Source organism: Bidens hawaiensis, unplaced genomic scaffold, assembly GCF_021521415.1.
Source record: "Bidens hawaiensis isolate Kalapana, Puna unplaced genomic scaffold, B.hawaiensis_p1.1 tig00027376_1, whole genome shotgun sequence".
Lineage (NCBI taxonomy): Eukaryota > Viridiplantae > Streptophyta > Magnoliopsida > Asterales > Asteraceae > Bidens > Bidens hawaiensis.
The window spans coordinates 137,534-152,200 of NW_027494439.1; the positions used below are offsets into that span (position 1 = coordinate 137,534).

Below are 14,667 nucleotides of genomic sequence, written 5' to 3' on the forward strand. Positions count from 1 at the left end.
CAAATTGCCCTCGTGGGGAGTAATTGCTAGTGATGTACTTTATGAATACATGACACGTAAATTATTGCTTACACATGTAACGTATAACAAATACATTTGTTAAAGTCACACACAATTCACAAACGAAACACGAAACATGTTATATGCATAGGTATTATGTGCCGGGTCTAGAGACTCGATAATATTCCGACACTTAGAAAAATCTCTTTGTTGTTTTAGAACGCTAGAGAGTTTTTCTGTGACGCGCACCTTGGTGATTTAATTTGGGAATATCTTGGCAGACAGTGAGTTTCACTTTCCCTTTTAAACTGTTTTAAATGCTTTTCTCTTGGGGGAGATAACATACTCCGAAACGCATTTAAGATTTTTGTTAAAAAATTATATATCACTTGTAAAGACTAAGTGGCAAACGCGTTAACTAAAGTCCTTCATAACATCGAACCGGTTAATATTTGGATAATAGCGAGTCACTGTTGAGTAGTACTACTGGGTTTGACAAACCCCACCCAACGCTAAACTCGACTGGAGGTCGAGCGGGTGTAATCTTGGCTAAACACATACCATGGTCTGGATGACCTGGTGGCAAGGCAAATGATAAACAGTCAGCTTCGGTGTCGAACACTTAGTGATACTTGTTTTATAGGCTAGCTACCTATAGATATATAATTGACATAACACTATCTGGTAACGCAAAACGCTGTAAAGCAAAACGTTGTAACGCAAAACGCTGAACGCAAACGCTAAACATTTATTTTTATATAACTTGTGAACTCACCAACCTTGTGTTGACACTTTTAGTATGTTATTCTCAGGTAGCCGAGGCGGGCGCGCGGTTTAGGAACATGCATTGCTTGAAACATTTTAATTATGCAAACTTATTTTTAAACTGTTATCATTGGGTTTTAAGTCGTCCTGCGTGACGTAACATTGTTTTCTATGGTTTTACGCTTCCGCATTTAATTACTCGTAAACGTTTTCATGGTTTTGAAACATTGTTTTATGGTTTGATTATAACTAATGATTGCGATCCTGTTAGTTCACACCCTCTGGCGGTAAAACTCCGTTAGTGGATTTTGAGGGTGTGACAATAATGAACGCAACGGAAACCATAACATGCACGACGAAAACTGGTCGAATTCGCGTAGACTTACAGCCTCAGCGTCCAAGACATACAACGCCGGGTTTTACTAACGTTGCTTATACCTTAATGAACGTAACTAACACAAACCGAATTCACGCCAACACACCGTCGTAACACTAGGGTTTTACCAATGTACGGGTACCAATAGCTAGGTTTTGCCGCTACTTTTTTTTTTTGTTTTAATTTTAAACATGTTAATTTAACAAACTTTTTTTTGGTTTAGTTCCAATGTCGTAATGAACATAGCAAATATTCACCAAATTCGTGTTTAACTTTCCGTTACTACGCTTGGGTTTTACTGAACGATTTCCCGCTAACGTTGCTTATACCTTAACGAACATAACTAACACTGACCGAATTCACGTCAACACACCGTCATAACACTCGGGTTTTACGAACGTACGGGTACTAATAGCAAATACTCACCGAATTCGTGTTAACTCTCCGCTATTGCGCTTATATTCACCGAATTCGTGTTAACTGTCCACTACTACGCTTGGGTTTTACTGAACGATTTCCCGCGCAATGCGCTGGTAATTTACTAGTTATATATAAAACCGAAAATTGACCGGGTTCGGCCGGTGAATGTATGTGGCTCCGCCACTGTTAAACGGCACAAGTTAATGAGTGGGCTTGGCCCTTAAGTGATTACATGTTATGGGCTCGTGTCTTGATAAAGAGGAAAAGGAGTGCATTTTTGTGTGCATCATCGTAACTTCATAAGCATACCTTCTCAATCATGCTGGACTTAATTAGCACTCTTGTCTAGACGTGCACAAAAAAACCGGTTCCGGAACCTAACTGGTGGAACCGAACCGGAACCGGTTCCAGTTCCAACCCGGTTGGTACAATACCCGGTCCGAAAATCGTACCCGAAAATCGTACCCGGTTCTCCTATTTGTATGTCAGTATCAGTTCCTACCCGATTCTTAATTGGAACCGGTTCGGTTCGTACCTGGAAAAACCGGTTCCGACGGGTGTTTTTTGAAGGGTCAAACAAAAGTCAAACTAGCCGTTGGAACCGGTTCCAACGGTAATATAGCCGTTGGAACCGGTTTTTTAGACACCAATTAGCCGTTGGAACCGGTTCCAACGGTAATATAGCCGTTGGAACCGGTTTTTGAGACAATAGATCCGTTGGAACCGGTTCCAACGGTAATATAGCCGTTGGAACCGGTTTTTGATGCCCAAACCTATATATAACTTGTTTCCACCACTTGTTTCACCACCAAACTCAAAAACAAAATAAAATACTACTCCTTTAGTATTTAGTTTTGATTTGTTTTATTATAATTACTTTTGTTACTCATGATTAATTTTTGTTACTTTTTTAATAACGACGAACATTTTATTTATTTAAAAAATAACTATTACAAACATTATTAAAACATAAACGATACTAAACATAACAACTAAAACATAAAAAACAAAGTCCGTCGTTTTAATCCGGGAATACTTATTTTTGGGTTGTAGAGCCGGACGACTCTCCCACTTCCGTTTTTTTAGCTTCCAACCTTCTTTTCTCTCGACAATACTTACTCGTATGTTTTCGTAATGTCGAGTTGGACCCTGCTTTAAGAAACTTCGAGCAATATTTGCAACGTGCCAACTCATGTGAGTCGGTCATGAGACACAAATCGTAATGAACCCAAACATCGGGGCATCTTGTTGTTTCGATCACCATAACAACGTCATCATTAGTTGCCATTTGTTGTCGGTTTAAGGTTAATTGTGGTTTGGAGTGTGTTTTATAGTTTTGGAAGTGGTTTAACAAGTACACAAACAAACCTTGCTATTTATAGTAAGAAAATAACCTATTTGTAGTTAAAAAACCGGTTCCAACGGTCAAAAACGGCTATATAGCCGTTGGAACCGGTTCCTAACGGCTATAATATTTAAATTTCAAAAAAAACCGGTGGAACCGGTTTTTACGTACCCTACCCGGTTCTTAAAAGTTAGCATATCTGGGCATCGGTTCGGGTCGGGAACCGAACCGGTTCTTGATTGGAACCGGTTCCATTTTACAACCCGGTGTGAAAAAACCGGTTTCGAACCGGTTCGGGTTTTCCAGATGAACCCGATTTGTGCACCTCTACTCTTGTCCTTAATCGTTTGATTTAATTGTTTGTATTTTTTCATCTCGTCACATCGTTCAATTTAGATTTGTTCGTTTGGTCTTGTATTATAATATCACCAAATTGGTAGAGACTTGGAGTAGAAATTCTTTATATGTGGGATGCTCATAACTTTACTGCTCTTATGTTTATATATATGTATCAAATTCATGTTTCTTGACAACCATAAACTCTTCTACAAAACTTTCCCTAAAATATTAAGCAAACTAAACAAAACCTAAAACCTTAAATAAATATAACCAAAACATCAAAATAATCCACACCCTGAATATTTTACAGAACTCAGAGTCAGATATCACAATCACATATAAAACTATTGTCTAAACAACACGCTACCCGCTACTACACTGGGTTCATGACTCGATCATTGACTGCTTTCTTTCCCGCTATCCAAGCTCGCATTGTTTCTTCCATCTCGGGCTCAGGCAACAGCCCTTTCGACTTCATTTCTAAATAATACTTATACGCTTCCTCCAACTTTCTATTTAAAAAAAGCCCGTTTACCAACGCCACATAAGCACTCCGATCCGGGTCAAGCCCATTTCGAACCATCTCATCCCATAACTTCCAGACGTTCTCAAAATCACGCCATCTACAAAACTTCCTAATCAGCATAGTATACGTATCATGATTCGGGCAACACCCCATTTGATTCATCTTTTGCAAGATCAAAAGCGCCTCTTTAGACGTCCTACACGCGCGGAAAAAAACATGGTATGTTTGAACAGTAGGCACCAACCCTCTTTCAAGCATATCATCGAACACCTTAAACGCATCCGAAGATTTCCCCTTTAATCAACAAGTTGTAAGTAACCACATTTGGACGAATCCCCTTTTCCTTCATCGACTTCATAAGCTCACGCGCTTCCGTCTCAAGCCCGGATTTACAAAACGCGTGAATCACACCGTTGTAAATCCTTATATCCGGTTTCACATCTGAACCTTTCAACTCGTTAAAAATCTTGATCACTTCTCTAACTTCATTACATTTAGAATAACAAGTAATAATCGTCGAATACGATGCCACATCCCTCGGGACCCCTTTATTACACATCTCCCACCATACCCTTCGTCCCTCGCGTGGACTGCAAATAAAGTTACACCATCCGTTAAGAATAATATTATAACTCTTCGTTGTCAAAGCGTACACATCTTCGTTACGTTTCAACAAAACCTCGGCTTCTTTAACGTTTTTGTACCGACAAAGCGCAGATAAAAGATCATGAAACTCGTGATCACCGACTCGGAAGTTAAATCGTTTATACGCATAAAACGTTTTAATAGCATTGTCTACATCATGAACAGCTGAATACCTTCTGATCATGATTAACAACGTTTGCGGTGTCACCATCGACGCCCCACCGTTTCCTCCACCCTTGTTCATTTCACTTACTAACGCCCACGCCGCATTGAACCGTCTCATTTTCCCCAAAACCGAGATCACGCAATGGTAGTCACGGTACGAATGCGCGTAATTCGGTTGTTTTCGGACCCATTGGAAAAACGTAAACGTGGCTTTCCAATTATTCCTCACCTGAGAAAGAACTTCTGTTACCAATTCCGGCGAGGCTGCCACGTCACATTTCGCAAGATTGGACCTCACAGACGCAAAATCTCGACCCGGTGGTCCGATTATGTCAATTATTAACTTCACTTGTGCATCAATTTCATGTCTTTTGACAGAATCTTTAACCAAAATTAGATCATCATCGGAATCTGGGTTTCGTAAATTAGGGGGTTTAATTGAGAAATTGTGCAAGGGGTTTGATGGATTAACATGTTGAGATAAGATTCTGCAAGTGGTTGAACTGAAACTGTTGTGATTTGAAAGTGATAATAATAATGATGATGGGCTGAATTTGGTTCTGTATATCCACATTGTAATTGTAAATGTAAACCTAGTTTGGGAATGGAAGCATGATGGTGTCATGAGGGTGATTGGGTGAAGTGGGTTTGAGTCGAAGGAAGCAATATGCGTACATGAGCAGAAGTAGAGTTACAAGAAACAAAGTACAGAAACAACACATACCAGGTGTTCGATGAAATGCCCCAGAGAGAACTGCTTCTGTTTTCCTATAAAACCTAGAGGGCGTTCTTGCCTCTTTCCGCAAGTATTTAAGTACCAATATTTTTTTATTAAATTATATATTTTCCATTTAAGATAATTGAAAACTAAATATCCTATAAAATGTACCATTTCAGGCGGTGTTTTAAATACCGGTTCATACTGGCGGGTTGAACCGGTAATACCGGGCTTCACATATCAGGCCGGTATTTTGAGCCTGATATTTTTGACGGTTTGCTAGAACATAGAACTGACGGTTTTTCCTAAAATACCGGTTTAAACCGGCAAACCGGTTTAAAGTCTAAGAGATTTTTGATATTTTGTGGCCTATAATATTTAAAAATTACTTTTAACCTAGCGATTAACATTGATACGAGTAGGGGTGTTCACGGTCCGGTTTTCGCGGTTTTTGGGTCAAACCGTGAACCGAACCATTGGTAACGGTTTTTGATTCTTGTAAACCAAAACCAAACCGTTGAACTTTTAAACCAAACCGAACAAAACCGTTCATTACGGTTCGCTTCCGGTTTGGTTTCGCGGTTTGAGACGCGAATAATTTGAAAATGTTTAACATATATAAATACAATTCGCCCATGATCATGTTTAAACACAATTCGTCAAGAAATTGAAAATACATCGGAATAAGCGGCTTGAGTCTGAGATCATAAAGTATATCTTGATTTAAGGTTTAATACTTTAATGAAGAAAATTTAAAGGCCGATTCACTGCAACTTGCTACTGCGTTTGGAATTTGAGCTCAACCATTTTTCAGTTAGTATTTAGTTAATAGTTTAATATGCATGTTATATATTCATTTGCACTATCAATTCATATTTAACACAATTATTGATATTATATATATATAACATAAAATATTTTTAAAAAATATATAATTATATTTTACGGTCCGGTTTGGTTTTGTATGGTTCGTTTTTTATATAAACCGTAAACCAAACCGTTCGCTCCGGTTTGAAATTATTGAAACCGACCGACCGAAACTTGAACAAAAAACCAACCGTTAAACCGAACCGATGACCGGTTTGGGCGGGTTCACGGTTTCGAACCGAACCGTGAACACCCCTAGATACGAGTATACTTTTGGATTATTTTTTAAAAAAACAAGTAGTGTGGTATTATTTTTTAATTATGGATTAACTATTGAATTATATTTTATATGGAATCATATGTTTTTGGATTATTTTTGAGTTGAAGCTGTAATTATATCAAATTACAAGGTAAACTACATAACACGGTTGAACATTCCGGCACAACCGGTTCAAACGGTTGTACCATTTTTCAGCCCAATCCGGTATGAGTAAAAAAGCGGTTTTTAAAACATTGATTTCAGGTAATCTACGTAATATGTGCATTATACGTTACAATATTTTTATTCTATTAAGTCCAGGGCATATCTTAATGTTTAGGGCGTAAAAGTTGAGTTGACAAAGACAAGAGGCATACCCCACAATTCATGGGTAAAGGTGTGTTAAATGAAAGACGGACTAAAATGTTAATGGGCTTTAAAATCCTCTACAAACAGTTGTTTAAAAATCAATTTTTCATTTAAGTAAGAGAGGTAAAGGGGGTTAAACAGTTTCCTTAGATTGAGGTGGAGTGAAATGGGGTAAAGTAGGTGATGTTGTGCTTACATAGAGTTAAGGAGCGTGGATGTATAACCCATGACCTTAGTACTTCAATAGAAATTTAATCATAAAGTCAGTCACATATAAATATAATGTGGATACATAATTACAAAATGTGTATATAAAAACGAAATATAATGGTTAAACGGTCTTTTTGGTATACACGACAAACAGTAGAGTTAAATCGTCAAAATCAAGTTAAAAGTCCTATGGTGTTATCTCAGTTTCCACTTGGTAAGGGTTGATTGGCTTAAGTTCATGCGAAGATTGCTAGTGTGGTACTGCTGATATTGTTTTTAGGATTATGTTATGTTTGACTTCTGAAATCTTGATGTAAAAATGTATGATGATGTCTTTGATGTACTTGGTTCATGATTTCTCACAAGGCATTGTAAAATTTTATAGTGTCACACCAGTTAGGTAGCCGATTGCTCATTATATGTTAGTTCGTAGGCATGGATGATCCTCATACCTCATTATATAAACTTATTTGCTTAAAACTTACCCTTGAGGAATCCAAATCTCATACTTACTCAAAAAAGCGATTGGGAAGTGTAGTATTATTAACAATTTCATTTTTAAACCTGTTTAAGTTTTTAATTACTTTCAAGTACTATTTGTTATATATATTTTTTAAAGATTATGTAGTTTGTTGAAATATGTAGCACATAAATCAATATGAGATGGATTTCGGGTAGCTGATTGGGTGTCATCTAATACCATAATTATCAAAGACCGTAAATTTTTTAATAATTGATCTCAGTACTAGTTATAAAAAATAAGACGACCATGTTTTCAAATAAGTTCAAAGTCATGGTTTCGTGGTTGCAAAGATTTGTGTGGTATCATTAGGAACATCCAAAGAAGGTCAACGCCTTTTATCAGGTGTCATAGGTATAATACGTAAACCGAAACTTAGTCAAAACCGTAGTACAAGCGATGCTTTGGTTTACATTAAAATCAAGTAGCACACGTCGATACAAATGAAACCTACTTCATGTCTCACTCGGCTTCAATTACATTGTCTAATGGCACGGCTTCAACTGCACTGCCTAAGGGCCACGAAACTTCAACTAATGAATCTTGATACTAATCTGTTTCACAAGTGTAATATCTTTTTGGGGTTGCAGGCCTGTTCAAACAACAAAAAAGAAAAGAAAATAATACCCCTCTTTGGCCATTTTTATTAATATTGCATGTCACAATTTCAACCCCTTTTGGCCTCTATTTACAAAATGCCTTGTTTAAAATTTCTCTTTGAACTCCTTTTGACCTGTTAGCCCGAATAGAGTAGAAGGTACAACTTACCAAAGCCATCTACAAGCAAAGTGTATTGATACACAAGATCCATGCATAAATAGGGAAGGTTAGCGTGGTGCGTATGAGGATATGTAGATTTGGCATCTTGAAGCGTCGTTTGACAAGCACGTTGGGCCACCACCTGGAAATCTTGTGGACGAACATTGGCAGCAGGATTACTTGCATTAATAAAGCCGACCTACGTATGTAAGAAAGCATAGTTATAGAACGTCACTAATTTTTGAAAACTTAAAGGTGTGTTTTAATAATAGTAATAGTAATAATAATACCTCAGCAGCTTGATAGAAGAAAAAAGAAGCCGCAAATAGATGCTTTCGACCATCACCGCCACCACCATTCCATACACCACCAAAAGCGCATTTCATGTGTGTGCAAGTTGAGTCATTTACTTTTAGAGCTTTTAATACTTCTGCCTTGCACTTGTTCATGTTTGAACCAGAAGTAGGTGCTGAAACTTTGTATTTAGTTCCTCCATATCTATAAACCCCTAAAAGACAAGACACTATAACTATTAATCAAATACAGAATGACCGAAGTTTAACTGGCATTAGTGCTAACCATTATAACCAGCCAAGATGCATGGGTTGTCAGCCTCTTCTGCAACACCAAGGATCTTAGCTCGAGCTGCAAATAATCCATAGTTCAAAAACTGCAATGATAAATATTAAACGTCAAACGCTCATGAGCAAATCAACATGACCGGATGCAAAAACATACATATCCAAATTGTTATTGTAATAATTAATAATACTACATTTTAACTTTTTCTTTCGGTATTTTTTTATATGCATCTGAAGGCAAACCTGTGAGCATAAAGGTAATATTTGGTTCCCATGAGAAACATTTCTTTCACATAAGGATCCTCCCCTTGTGCTACCGTCGGTGCCTTGGCCGCATCTGCTTCTGAAATAGCATATGCCATTTGTACCGATCCACCACCAAGATCAACTACCCCAACAGTGTCCGAATAATCCTTGCCTATATTTTTTAACAGATAATTTATGGCCACCTGTAGCCATTAAATTTTTTTAATATACGAAACACTAATATGATATAATAACATGTAACATACGCAACTTACCCATAGGTATGAACCTTCTTGGCTTCCATCCAAAATAGTTATCCAATCATCATTTGTCTTGAGGCTGCTCCTAACTTTTAGAAAATCTTTCACCTAAGCATAAATCCAAATTGAAAGTAATACCGAATAAATACCAATTTTATTTGCAAGAGGATTGTATTTACAGATTGCATAATTCTTTCAGATACATTGTCTCCCAATTGACTCAAACCAACCGTTACCTACATATAGATGTATAATTTAGATATATAATCCAAAAGCACTAGCAAACTTATTAGCCATATAAATCACTAACCCCGACTTTAACTGGTGTGTTATGGTGCATATATAACAACATTTTCGGCTTGCTTTAATAGAGGCACAAGGGAATATGCAGCCGCTTTTGGGTTGGCTGCATATGCACTTAACCCTGGTTTCACCTACAACATGAATGCATCATTTGAAAAATCTTAATATCTCATCAAACAGAAAGTTTGGATGCTAATAACAGGTGAAAGAAAATATATATTGTGCAACACCCTAGGCAAATCCTACATCGAATGTGCATACCAATAAATGCTCGACCTCAAATATCATTCGCGCGATGGATATGAGAGAAAATTGCAGTTTAAGCGTGCTTTGGAAATGAGGAGCTAATCCAAGAGTTGGAAGGCGGACTTTTATGACTCTTATTAGTGCAAGCAGGACAAGGGAAAACTTAGCAAAAACGGCCCGAACTTTGCACATGCTTAATATGGCCAATAGCTGGAATTACAAATAAATCTCGACAAGCAGGATCATGTGGCAAATGAAGGTGGTTTGACCCAATTATTAAACCCCGATTCTTAGATTTAAAGCTCTGATTTCGTCAATTAAGTTCACCCCAATTCGGTCAATCTTTAGTACTTTCCCTTTTAACCTAAAACGCGTAAATCACACATCAACATGATGTCCGTGTCTATTTATGTCTTATAATTTAAAAAATTTAGAAAGCCTTTCAATATAGAAGATCCCTATAAAATGTCTACTTTTATATTGGTTTAGACATTCAGTTTTTATATCAATATCTTTTCGAGACTTATTCTATGATATTATTATTATTATTATTTCCGCTCTGCGTCCTTTGTCTGTGATGACATAAATCCCTTCCTACAACTCTTGATTTAAGAATTCTCACAACAACAAGGTCTACTCGAGATGATTTGGGTGTTAAATGAAACCTTTTACACGTAAACTATCTGTTGATAGACATGAAATAAATTTAAAAAAAAAAAAAAAAAACTCAACAAATCAGAAACCAGGGCGTGAAGTACCTGCATTAAAACATAAAGTCCTATGCCAGTGTGTACAAGATCCAAATTCCGATCAAAACTGAACACTTGAACTCTACTCCGTGAACTACCCGCATCAAAAATCACGGCATACCTATTCTGCAGGACATTATTTGTCGATAGCCTGCGGTGGCGGGTTGATAAAACACCATCGTTTGGAGAACGCGCAGAAGTCATCATAAACAACACAAATGAAATAAGTAGCATAGGTATTGAAAAGATCAAAATAACACCGCGGTAGCGATGGATTTTCCTGGAGAGGGACTCGTTCTGCGGTTGACTATCGTGTTTCATCATTTTGTGGAATTGATATGCCAATGTTTCTGGCTGCAGCTGCTGAATTATCTTCCCTTTGTCCTTATGAAGGAGGACAAAGAGGAAGAAGTTGACGGTTTCCATTGAATTTGAATGCACCAGGGAACATCGTGACATGCAAAAAGACAATAGCTAGTAGCTACCATTTAACGGTGTGATCAAGGTCATGGTTACCTAATTCGCGGTTCGCTCCGGTACGGGTTCGCAGTTCGGGTACGCAATTCACTAAATGTAACGTATTCGGTAAGGAGGGGTAGGCTCATTTCGGTACAAACCGGTTAAGTGTACCATGTAGTTCGGTTCGATATGCCCAAATTAAAAAATAACTATTTATAATTTATATATAATTGTATATATATCATGTTAATTTTGTATAAACTTATAGGTTTTAAGAATGAAATATAAACAGTGAAAATAGAGGGAGTTAATTGTTAACAAACACAAACTAATGTTACTACTTTTATTGTTTTTATGTAAACATTTATAAAGTTTAGGGACTAAATGTAAGCTGGTGAAAGCTTAAGGGGGAATAAATGTCAAATTAACCAAACTTTTTAAAACCTATAACAAAACCACCAACGTTCTTAACTTCAGATTGCCGCCGTCGCTTCCAATTTCCTCCTTTCCGGCAAAAATAGCAGCACTACTATCAGAAATTGACATAGCGTACCGGAGCGCAGTGAATTTTGTTTGGGTTCATTGCGAACCAATTCGCAATTCGCGGGTCTTCCGGCGAATTCGGTAACTATGATCAAGGTTCTGTGAGAAGGACAGAAAATGTGATATTGATATATGAGTTTTTTTTTTGAAATGATTATGAGTGTTTTTTGGAGCATTAGAAACGATTTTTAGCATTAACTATATGAATATGAGTTGAAAATCATAAATTTGAATCAGATTTTCCGAACTAAATTCTCAATTCGGTTTTGGAATTGAATTTGAATTTGAGAATCCGGATCTAAAGAGGCCGGAATAACCCGAATTCGATGTTTTCAGTTTTCAACTTTTTTAGTTCGAATAATCCGAACTAGGTATTTCCCACGCGTGCTACACAATAAACCACACAATGGGGCTGAATTTTAAGATTCTTGTGTTGTGGTGGTTAGTTCATGGAAAAACAAAGGTAAAAAAATTGGCATTAAATCACGAAATACTTAGCGTCTTTGACGAAACCGTTAAAGCTATAAGCGCAACGTGAACAGACACAATAAAAGAAACGGAAACTTAGTTAAGAAAAATAAAAGAAAAAAACCGCAAGAACAAAAAAAAAACATGAACCAAACACAGTTTTGTAAATTCCCTAGAAACTCAAACTACCTATACATCAAGCGCGCAGCTTTTCCAGACCAATTAACCTACAATTTGTTAAATATCTCAAATTAAATTATATTTACCCCGTATATAAATCGAATTAAACAAAAAAAATAACAATAACAAAAGCAATGCAATAGCATGTTGTACTATATGCTTCATGGTTGGCATCCGACTACGGTAGTTAGAAAGGGGAGCCTATGTTGTACACAAACTAAAACACATTCACTCATTCAGCGACCAAAACGAAACCTTTTTAAAGTAAATGACTAAATATGTACAAACTAAAACACATTCAGGGACCAAAACGAATTTTAAAGTAAATGATTAGATATGTAATGTACATACTCTACTGTAGCGCTGTAGATTGCTATAGTGTTGCCGTCGTTTTCCTTTAATATATAGTGTACTAAACAATGACCCAATGACCACACATACTTTTACAGAAATTTAAGAGCTAGCTAGTTGTAATGAGAAGCAAAATAATGTTGAAAGTGAAACATAACTATTTTAAACTCAAATATGGAGAAAGTATACATAGATATGGAATTGTAGTTCCTTTCTCAATTGATAATAAAACCATGCATCCCTTTCATATAAATTTTACCATAGTTACGTTAGAATCAACAATTAATCATAATTATGCAAATGTCATGATGGTTGTATTCGTAACATGTTGGTTTCATAGGGGCGTTAAGGAAAGTTTACCGTATTATGCTTGCAGGTTGCTTGAGTGTATTTGCTACCACAACAAACAAGTGTTGAAGGGGATTGTACGGGATTATATGAGAGAATGGTTCCTTGTCTGGTTTAAAACCTGCTAAGATCTAACATACTTTTAGTCACACTGTATAAGGGAGTTTCCTACGATCAACCTCAATTGTGAGATTAAGCTCAGGTCTTTTGAGAGAATAACCAGTGGCGGAGGTACTTTGGTGGTAGCGGGGTCGGTCGACCCTGCGAGAAAATTTTTTTTAGTGGTATATATGTGTTAAATTCCGGTCGACCCCTACGAAATTTTGACACCAACCCCTGTGGATTTGAGAACGACCACCAAAGAGAGAGAACTTGAGATGAAAAGAAAAGAGTAAACCAACCATATTTTCCGGCAGCCGGCGTAAAGAAGTATTCTCATGTTGAAGACTTGAAGTTAAAGAAGAAAAGAAAGAAAATGACCTAATTTAACATTTTAAAGATGTAATGACCCTTTATTAACTCTCTTTCACAGCCCATTATTTTACCAAAATTTAATAGGAAATGCGAAAATAAAGATAATGTCAACAAAACATTTATTTATTTCTGAGTTAGTTTACTTATAACCTAATATATAATAAAAATCCATATGTTTTTTTTCCCAAAATTACTTGCCCATATATTTTGTATATGATTAATTAACTTTTTAACTTTTAATAGCATTTGTTTTGCTTTTATATTTTTTTAATATATGAATATCGAACGAATGATGTTTTGATTAGATACCAAAAAATAAAAACTCTTAGAAAACAACTATAAATTTATTGTATTTTAATCATGCATAACTAATGACGTATCATGTATTTTTTTTGGTTATATAGTAATATGATATGTTGTGTGATTATCTTTTTTTTATATGACCCAGCCCGACTTAAACGACCAAAGCGGATCAAAAAAAGAAATTATATACGGATTTGACCCGACCACTAAAGCCGAACCGAACCGAAGAAAAATTTTTATAGCGATAAGCAACTGAGTACTAACCCAAAAGTGTTCCAACCCCTGCAAGAAAATTTTCTGAATCCGTCACTGAGAATAACAGAGAAAAGATAGCGTATATTGAATTGTAGGGAATTTGATGGATGTCTTAAGGCCTCCATTATTCATCATGCAAATACTTTCCTTGGTCTGCATATATGAACAAATGTTGGTTGTTTGACGTTGTCTCCACCGATTTAATGAGGACCTCATGCCTTTTTCTCTCTTTTTCTAGGTTTTTTAGTTGATCCTTGGAAATGCTAACCATTATTCCTCATGCAAATACTTTCCTTGGTCTGCATATATCCAACTACTGTCATCAATATCCATTTATTGCTCGTTACATATCTTTGTAAACATTTTGAAAGCATTCAAATATCTATCTATGCTAGCCCGTAATTTGGATTTGGGCTGATCCATGGAGCTCATGATGGATTGGTGCAAGTGACTAAATCGAGCATATATACGATTTGGGCTACAAGGACTCTTTTACTTGATAAATAAGTTGAGCTAATGACTTAGATCACAAGAAAGGTTTTTTTTTCTTAATAAATAATTTATTCGAGTCGAATTATATTTTCAATCTTCATTAGTATATCTACCCGAGCTTGTGGG

The 14,667-nt window shown here is 36.4% G+C and overlaps 2 pseudogenes; both read right to left on the reverse strand.

The window, feature by feature from the left end:
• Nucleotides 1-3,617: 3,617 nt before the first annotated feature.
• LOC143575429 (pentatricopeptide repeat-containing protein At5g15010, mitochondrial pseudogene) lies at nt 3,618-5,155 on the reverse strand (annotated as a pseudogene).
• Nucleotides 5,156-7,986: 2,831 nt separating this feature from the next.
• Nucleotides 7,987-10,992, reverse strand: LOC143575418 (apyrase 2-like; annotated as a pseudogene).
• Nucleotides 10,993-14,667: the final 3,675 nt, after the last annotated feature.